The 9,383-nt window shown below is 33.2% G+C and overlaps 1 long non-coding RNA gene across 2 annotated transcripts in view; it reads right to left on the bottom strand.

Moving 5' to 3' along the window:
* Positions 1-1,371: 1,371 nt before the first annotated feature.
* LOC140596687 (uncharacterized) overlaps positions 1,372-9,383 on the bottom strand; it is a 29,139-nt gene continuing 21,127 nt past the window's right edge. Inside the window, exons 4-6 of one of the 2 annotated variants that reach the window (XR_011998592.1) lie at positions 3,446-3,493; positions 2,978-3,024; positions 1,372-2,142 (exon numbers count right to left, since the gene is read on the bottom strand). This is a non-coding gene — a long non-coding RNA (uncharacterized lncRNA). Of the gene's footprint in view, positions 3,025-3,445; positions 3,494-9,383 lie in introns of both variants that reach the window. The other variant, XR_011998591.1, reaches the window with a different exon arrangement.

Here is a 9,383-nt window from a genome sequence, read left to right as displayed (position 1 = left end):
ACTCATATGAATATTGCTGTAGTTTTCTTTTCTTCACCCTGCTGCTCTTGTTAAGACTAACTGGTCATTGATACTGTTTCTGTGCAGCATCCAGATGCTGGCTCTCTTTTCACATCCAATATTGCACTCTGCACTCTGCATGTGATTATATCATTGTACACCAAAACAAATAGCCACATGTCTTTCTTCCTCAAATCATGTCATTCTTTAGATCTGGTATATGTGATATTCTATTATTTCTTCTTTTAATAGCTACCGTAGTAATCATTAATGTTATTGTAGATTTTTGCTTTCCCCCTTTTTGGGAAAATGATAGTATTATTCTTTGCCACTCCACACATTATATGAAGTCATGTGCTTCTTAGAGTAGAAACCTCTAAGAAGTAGGACATAATTTGCAATGTCCCCTTTCACTACCACAGCAATCTACATCTCACTGCAGACAGTAGAATCGTCACCAAATTATATTCTTGATGGAGTATAATGTTGAGACAAACCTCCCAGTTGATAGTATCAAAAGTAAAGTGGTGCCTTAAAAAATAAAGTATGTGGCATTGGCTTATAAATTCTCCAGATTGTAAAAGACAACGTTAATCAGAAGTTAAAGACTGCATTGGTGAAATATTTGATAAAATTGTTTTTTGAAGTAATTTACAAGGAAGACTGGATAACTAAGAAATGTTTAGATCTAAAGATTGGCATTGGTAGTATGTTTCAGTTTGGGGTGATTTCTTTAAGAAACGTATTTTGAAAAAAAGAGGCAAACTGAAAAAAAGTGGCCAGTTTGCAAGTAGGAATAAAAAATAAAATAGAGATTTCAGAAACTCAGTGATTTCAAATGTTGAAAAAATTTACCGAATTAAGACCCCAATACAAAGAGATAACACTGAGAAAACATTTTGACTCAGAAAGGCAGATCAGTGTTCAGCCTTGGTAATTTTGGTCTAGCAACGACGATGTGATTTAGCTGAATGTGAAGTTCGTAAAAGATACACATGATTGGCTCCTCCAAGTCAATAAGAGCTGGCTCTAGCATCCCCCCTGTCTCTCATCTTCCAATAAGCTATCTTTGGCTTTCTCTCATAGTCATAGAAGGAGTTCCAGAAAATAGGCAGAAGTATTCAATAACACTTGAGGCCTAAATGCATAACTGATCCACTGTGATTTCCCTTATATTTTATTGCGCAGAGCGCATCACAAGGATGTGAAAAATCATGAATGTGGAAAATGATTCCAAATCATAAATGTGGAAAGTGATTCCAAACCATGATATGAGTTTCCATAAAGTCCTATTACAATGCATACACATTTGCTAAATCTAATAAATGTTACTTAAGGCTACTAATAGGAGAGAGAATTAAGAAAGAAATATTAAATGGTAATAGTTCTAGTTTTTATTTTTTGTGATATTTCAATTACAACAATATATATTCCATCTAAGCTGTGAAAGATGAAGAAATTTACAAAATTTCATTTTACCCATTAATCATCTGCCAACCATTAAACTTAGTCTTGTAAAAGTTGTTACATTTTTATTTTTAAAGACTGTTTTTAGATAGATTTGCTTTGGTAACAAATAGCCCCCAAACTTCAGTGGCATAAAACATTACTTTTAGTAATTTTAAGCACATTTACTTTTAATCAGGAGCTATATGTTTGTATGCTTTATATGCCTTTCCATTACGGACTGTGATTAAAGGAACAATCTCTGCTTGGGACATCTCTGTTGGCAAAAAGACAAAGCAAGATAGCTGGTAGAAACTTAGAGTTACCTTTTCTACTCAAGTGTGTTAAGTCATATCTGCTCCCGATTAAATTGACAGCTTGTTATTGAAAATAGTAACAGTGACAATAATAATACAATAAAAAATGAACTTATTTCCTTAAACTAAAATATTATGGTGAATTTATATCAGATAGTCATAATAAGTAAGTATTTTAGGGAAGAGTAAGAGTGATAAGCTTATAGCAGACAATGGCTCATAGAAATCCTGAAATATTTCTGGAAAACATAAGGGAGGGAATCAGTATTGGGGTAGGCCATTTTTTCCTCCTTAGAAATAGCTCTCAGATCTTTTCTTCTTTATCCTTGTCTCCAGTCTCTCGAAAGTCCTTCTTTTTGTACAGTAACCCTTGACGTATCTTAAAAGGACAACAGAAAGCAAGGACCCCGAGTTTACATCCACATAAACCTAAAACTCTTCATACATTTTTCAAACACCATGACACTATATAATCTCACATTACCTAAACTTCATCACTAGGAAATAAGGATTCCATTAATTTGCTATTCTAATTTGTGAAAGAAACTTATTCATTCCAACAGGTCTACAACTGAAGTTCCAAATTCAGCTGCAACCTTATGCATCTAAAGACTAAGGGGAGTTTTATTAGTTTCTTAGGGCCACTGTAACAAACTACTAAAAATTGGGTAGCTTAAAACAACAAAAATTTATTTTCTCCTAATTCAGAAGATTGGAAGTTCAAATTAAAGTGTTGACAAGATTGGTGGTGACCGGAGGTTCTCTCCTTGTTCCTGGTGGTTGCTGGCCATTCTTGAAATTACTTGACTTGTAGATATATCACTCCACTCTCTGCCTTTGTCTTTACATGGTGCTCTCCTTTTGGATTTGTTTATGAATCTCTTTCTTCTTATGAGAACACCAGTCATATTGGATTTAAGCTCCACCTTAATCCACTATGTTTTCATCTTAACTTGATTGTATCTACAAAGACACCACTTTCAAATAAAGTCACCTGCATGGGTTCTGAGTGGATATATATTTTGGGAGATTACTATTCAAGCCAGTATAGGAGGCTCAACCAAATCTATTCAGGATAAACTCAAAGACCCACATCAAGACCCATTTTAATCAAACTGCCAAAAGCCAAAACCAGAGAATCTTGTAGGTAACAAAAGAAAAATGACTTATCATATATAAGGGATCTTCACTAAAATTATAAGCAGATTTCTCACCAGAAATTTTGGAGGCCATAAGAAAGTGAGCTGATATATTCCAAGTTCTAAAAGAAGAAAAAGTATAAACCAAGAATAATATATCCAGCAAAATTGTACTTCAAAAATATCATAAATTAAGATTTTTGTCTTATAAAAATCTGAGGGAATTTGTTACCACTACACATGCTCTGCAAGAAATACTAGAGTCTTGAATGTCAAAAGGAAAATATAATAGATGGTAACTGAAAGATGTATGAAGAAACAAGGATTTCAGGAAATATAAATATATAAGCAATTACAAAAGCTATTATTACTGTAACAATAGTTGGTAACTTTACTTTCTGTTTTTTGTAGGAATAAGAAATGAAAACTTTTTAAAATACTATTATTAGTCTAAAAGTATCATTGGAAGTTTGGTTTGTAATTCCACATTTTGTTTTCTACATAATTTAAAAAAACTGGTGAATTAAAAAAATATCAACTTACGGTTTTGGATATACAGCATATAAAGATGTAATTTTGTGACATCAGCACCTGAAAGGAATAGGGATAGAGCTATAAAGGAGCAGAGCTTTCATATAGTATTGACAAATTCAAATTAGCATATTATTATAGTTTCAGGTATAATTTTAAATATAATCCTCATAGTATTCACAAAGAAAATAGCTTTAGAATACACACAAGAGGGGGTTAGACAGGACTTTAAATGTTTCACTAAAAGAATCAACTAAACATGAAAGAATATGGTAATGCAAGAAATTAGGGACAAAAAAGCTATAAGACATATTTGATGTAAATCAAATAGCAAAATGACAGAAGTCTTTATCAGTAATTACATTAAATATAAATTGATTAAATTCTCCAATCCAAACATAGAGAATGGCTGAATGGGTTAAAACATGGTTAAACTATCTGCTGTCTATAAGAGACTCACTTTAGATCCAAGACACGAACGTGTGGAAAGTGAAAAGATGGAAAAAACCCTTGCAAATAGTAACCAAAAGAGGAGAGGGTGGCTATAGTAACACTAGAAAAAATAAACTTTAAATGAAAAAAAGGTAATAAAAGTTAAGGGACATTATATATTAATGTTCATACGGCATGATACAAAATTATAAACATTTATATACCTAATAACAATCAAAATATATAAAGCAAGGTTGTCTTCCCTTGGTAATCTAATCTTTCTTCTTGGAAGAAGCCTTAAAGAAATAGTTTTGCAATAATAGTTTGATGCTTTAATACTTCACTCTCAATAATGATTAGAAAAATCAGAAGAGATTTCTCTGGAGAGGGAAGAAGGAAATAGAGGACTTGAACCACACAACTAAACCAGTTACATCTAACAAACATATATATAGAGTTCTCTACCCAACAACAATCATTCTTTTCAACTGTACATGGGATATTTTCCAGGAAATTGGAACCCTTGTGCACTGTTGATCAGAATGCAAATTTGCACAGCCATTGTAGATAAACAGGGAGGTGTGTATGTGTGTGTGTTTTAAGATTTTATTTATTTATTCATGACAGACACACAGAGAGAGAGAGTGAGAGAGAGAGAGGCAGAGACACAGGCAGAGGGAGACGCAGGCTCCTTGCAGGGAGCCCGATGCAGGACTTGATCCCAGGACTCCGAGATCTTGCCCTGGACCGAAGGCAGGTACTAAACCACTGAGACACCCAGGGATCCCCTCAAGATGGTCAATTTTAATATATCATGTATATTTTACCACAATTTTAAACTGGAAAAAATGATTATTTACCGTTAAAGCAAAAATAATAACAATGTGGTGTGGAGTTTATAACATATGGGGAAATAAATGTGTGACAACAATAACAAATGGCCATGAGGATAGAAATGGAAGTATACTATTATAAGGTTCTCACACTTTACATGAAATGGTTTAATATTACTTGAAGTGTTGAAACGTTAAACATATATACCATCAACCTGCAATCACTAAAATAAGTATTTATAGTTAATTGGTGAACAAAAGTGATATGTGAATTCATAAAAATATCCAATTAGTATAAATTAAAGAGAAGAAAAAGGCAACAAAGAACACATGGAAAAATGGAAACAAAAATAGTAAGATTTAAACCTTGAATGGTTAAACATAACACTACTGTGTTATCTGAGACATATACCTGAGAGGAAAAAAAAAGCAATACCTATACAAAGATTTATATGCAAATTGTTTGTAGTTTTATTCATAATATTCATAATATTATTATTCATAATATCTTAAAACTGAGGGGCACTTGGGTAGCTCAGCGGTTGAGCATCTGTCTTTGGGTGAGGTCATGATCCTGGGTTCTTGGGATCAAGTCCCACATCAGGGTCCCCCCAGGGAATCTGCTTCTCCCTCTGCTCATGTCTCTGCCTCTCTCTCTCTGTGTGTGTCTCTCATGAATAAATAAAATCTTAAAAAAAATAAGACACACACAAAAAAGCATATACTATAGGATCTAACTAAAGAAAATTTTAGAAAATTCAAACCAATAAAAGATGTCAGAAATAAAATCAGTTATTGCCTAGGAAAGATTGGAGGTAGCTTGGTTGGGAACTGTGATTACCAAGGGAAGACACAAATTTTTGTAGGTTATGGAGATGGGTTCAATATCCTGATTGTATTAATTGTTTCACAGGTTTATATATTGTCACAACTTACCAAATTCTAACTATAAATTAGACTTTATTGTAGTTAATTACATCTCAAAAAATAAAACTAGCATAAAGGCTGAAACAGAGACATTAGCAATCCCATTTTAAACAACAAATATAAAGATTAAAAAATTACCTTTTATTATAAGACATAGTTTACATATGTTTTCTCTAACTAGAATTCCTATATGCAACATTCCAGAGAAGCTGTGTTAAAAGACACTGTGTTAAGAAGTAATGTCTAAAAATTTGTCAGTCTATACCATCTGTACCCATTGTATAAACATCTTTCTGTTAGATAACTTGAAGATTTATTATGGAAGCAGCAAATATAGTGCATGTTCACCAAAAATGTATCACATACTGTAGGAGAAGACACAGGCCATTGTATATCAACTAATTGGTCATGGAAAAACTATATATATTAAAAACAAAAAACTTCAACACATTAAGTCAATCATACTTTTGGAACAAGACACATTATTGGTTTCATTTTAAAATTTAGGAGATCCGTGGGTGTAAAATTCATACAATAGTGTTTCTTGTGATTCCTTTTAAAAATGCAAATATCTCCTAGGCCTGCAAATTTCCTGAAATTCAACACCTTCTGCTCTGTTGAAATACACAGATATGTTCATCTTTAATTAATAGCTCACTACAGACTGAAATTTAGTACCCTTCAATTATTATGGTTTGATTTAGAGAAACAATACTTAATTTTTTTTTTTATAGTCAAACTTATGGGCACCTGGGTGGCTCAGTCAGTTAAGCGACCTACTTTTGATCTCAGTTTAGGTTTTGATCTCAGGGTTGTGAGTTCCAGCCCTGTGTTGGGCTCCATGCTGGGTGTGGAGCCTACTTAAAAAGAAATAAAATAAAACAAAAATCAATCAATCAATAAACAGTCAAATGTATTATATTAGTGGTATATGTTATTAAAACTACCTCTCAGAATGCATGGGTTGGAAAGATAATGAAAATGTTTCCCAGTTTGGGAATTACCTCCTTGTCATACGTCAAAAAGTTATTAGAATTAATTATTAATATTAATATTAATCAATTAATATTTACTTCCATCACTTTGTTCATATCTGCATAAGTCCCTATATTGCAGATACCTTATGTAGTCTTAATCTATATCTATACCTGTATGTAACCAAGTGTGCTGGAAATCTGAGACAAAAGAATAGCTTAAAATGGATGAGCATATTTTAGTCTATATGAAATTTACTATCAATTGAGACGATAGGTCTTAATTGATTTTAGTTATGTGTGTATGGGGGAGAGTGTAGGTAAAGGAAACATTAATTGTATCTTTGCCTCAAATTCTGACTCAATAGAAACTTGAATTTTTCATTTTAAATGTTATTTGTTTAACTATGTTAAGTTTATTTTTACCTGAGAAACTTAGGAATCACAGAGACACAAAGATAGTAGTGATCCCATTCTAAATAGTGTGGATATAAAATCTTTTCCTTATGGTGCTAGTTTGTACAGCTCATTTCCATGCCCTGTTACTCACTAATGCTATTATAGTTAAATTGGAATCTTTCTAGTGACAATCACACTACATGAAATGTTTCCTTGTAATTATATTAGAAGAAGATATGTTGTGAAAACTGTTAGCTTGACTAGTTAAAACTTGTAAAATGTATGTTATTCTTGCACTTAGCTACATATTTTTGGAAGAAAAAAAAGTATATACAGTGTTCCTTGGCACCTGTGCGTATGTGTGCTCTCTCTAAAACAAACAAACAAACAAATAAATAAATAAATTATTTTTAAAAAAGAATCTCTGATTTGTAGCCAATTCCAGCAAAAATGTGGGTAACCTGGGGACCCACTACTTGTGATTGGTGTTTGAGGTGGGACAGTCTGAAGCTTTAATCATTGGGGTCTGCATACTGATCCTGGGTAGTTAGTAACGGAATTAAAATAAATTGTAGGACATGTAATTGGTATCTGCAGAAAATTGGAGAATTTCTTGGTGTAGAAAATCTACATATTTGGTGTCTAAAGTGTTGCCAAGAGAGAAACAATTTTCTTTTAAAGTCAAAATATACTCCCATAAACCTGGAATTCCCCAGAAAATACATTGTCTCCATAAGGATGAAATAGGAATTATGCCTCCCCTGCCACACTATGGAAATGAAAAATGTCTGGATTCTTTATCATTGAGTGAGGGCAGAAAATAATTCTAAAATAAGCAGAACGCACTGTATTTATAACCAAGTGCCATTTTACATATATGCAAGTTTGTTTTGGACATAGATATTATTCTTTTTTCATGATGCCATAATGAGGTCATACATTATGGTTGCATATTTGTTTAAAAAGGTTGTAAGCTTCCAGAAGGTGGGGATAGTAGCGTTGAATTTCTCTCATTATCTTCCTGCTGCTGGGTCCAGAGCAAATGTGCAATAAATGACTTGGGTGAAGAACATGGATTATTTGTGCCAGAAGGAGCAGTAGTGTTTGGGGGAAAGGTCATGGCCGAATGCCCTTATGGATTTTGCTTATCTTGGGCAAGGGATGTTAGAATAATTGTAAAATATGGAGAAATTCCTTTTCACTCTGGAAATTTGGGTTATTTTGTGTGCAGAGACCGATATCCTGATGGCTGAGTTATAACTAGAAGAAAAACACTGAATGTGGTTGGGGACAGCCATTTCTCTTTCTTTTATGGGAAGAAATTATGGTTATTACCTGAGATTTCATAGCCATGAATAGAGTACTGATAGAAAGATTCTGAAGTATCTCAGATTTTTCTAGGTATTGTTCTAATCCAAAGAATCAAGGGTTCATAGGTAGTATGAATTAGGAAGCATACAGTTATAATGTTAAGGATTAAACAAACACAAAGACAATGACTCTGAATCCAGACTGCCTAGATTCATATACCAACTCAGCATTTTTTAAAGACTTTATTTATTTATTTATTTAATTATTTGACAGAGAGAGAGAGAGAGAGAGAGAGCACAAGCAGGAGGAGTGGTAGGCAGAGGCAGAAGGAGAGAGAGAGGGAGAAGCAGACTCCCTGCTGGACAAGGAGACTAATGCAGGGTTCCATCCCAACCCTGAGATCATGACCTGGGCTGAAGGCAGACGCTTAACCAACTGAGCCACTCAGGCACCCCTAGCCACTCAGTTGCCCCCCAACTCAGCTTTAACTAGCTGTATAACTTGGAGATACTATTTCTTTGTCTGTACAATGGGGACACCCACAAATTTCACCTCATACAATCATTGACAATATAAGTGAGTTAATTTAGATAAAGTGTGTTTAGGTCATATCTTGACACAATATTACCATATTAATATTATCTCTCTGCTTTCTTACCTGGACACCAGTAAGCTGAGGGGAAGGGAATATACTATTCAACTCTACCTGTTCCACAGCTCTAAAGGCTGCAACATAATAATAACAATAAAAATGATAATAAAATTTATTAACATCTTGTATATCAGTCGCTGTAATTTTATATTTATTTCTTTCCCTTATTACAATGAGGATAGTAACATCAATATGTCCATCTTACAAAGAAACTTATCATTAAAGAAACTTATTACCTTGCTTAAAAACAAACAAATAATAAGCAATGATGTTAAATTCCGGCTTAGTCTAACTTCTGAGTACTCTTTTAAAACCAGTTATGCCATCTTAAAAGGAGAAGAATTTGATAAAACATGCATTGGATAGATGAAAGAACAAATGAATTTCAAAAAAAAACCACATCATCTCTTTTCACAATAAAT

This window comes from Vulpes vulpes, unplaced genomic scaffold (genome assembly GCF_048418805.1).
Source record: "Vulpes vulpes isolate BD-2025 unplaced genomic scaffold, VulVul3 Bu000000727, whole genome shotgun sequence".
Classification (NCBI taxonomy): Eukaryota; Metazoa; Chordata; class Mammalia; order Carnivora; family Canidae; genus Vulpes; species Vulpes vulpes.
This window is presented reverse-complemented; position numbering and strand designations above follow the sequence as displayed.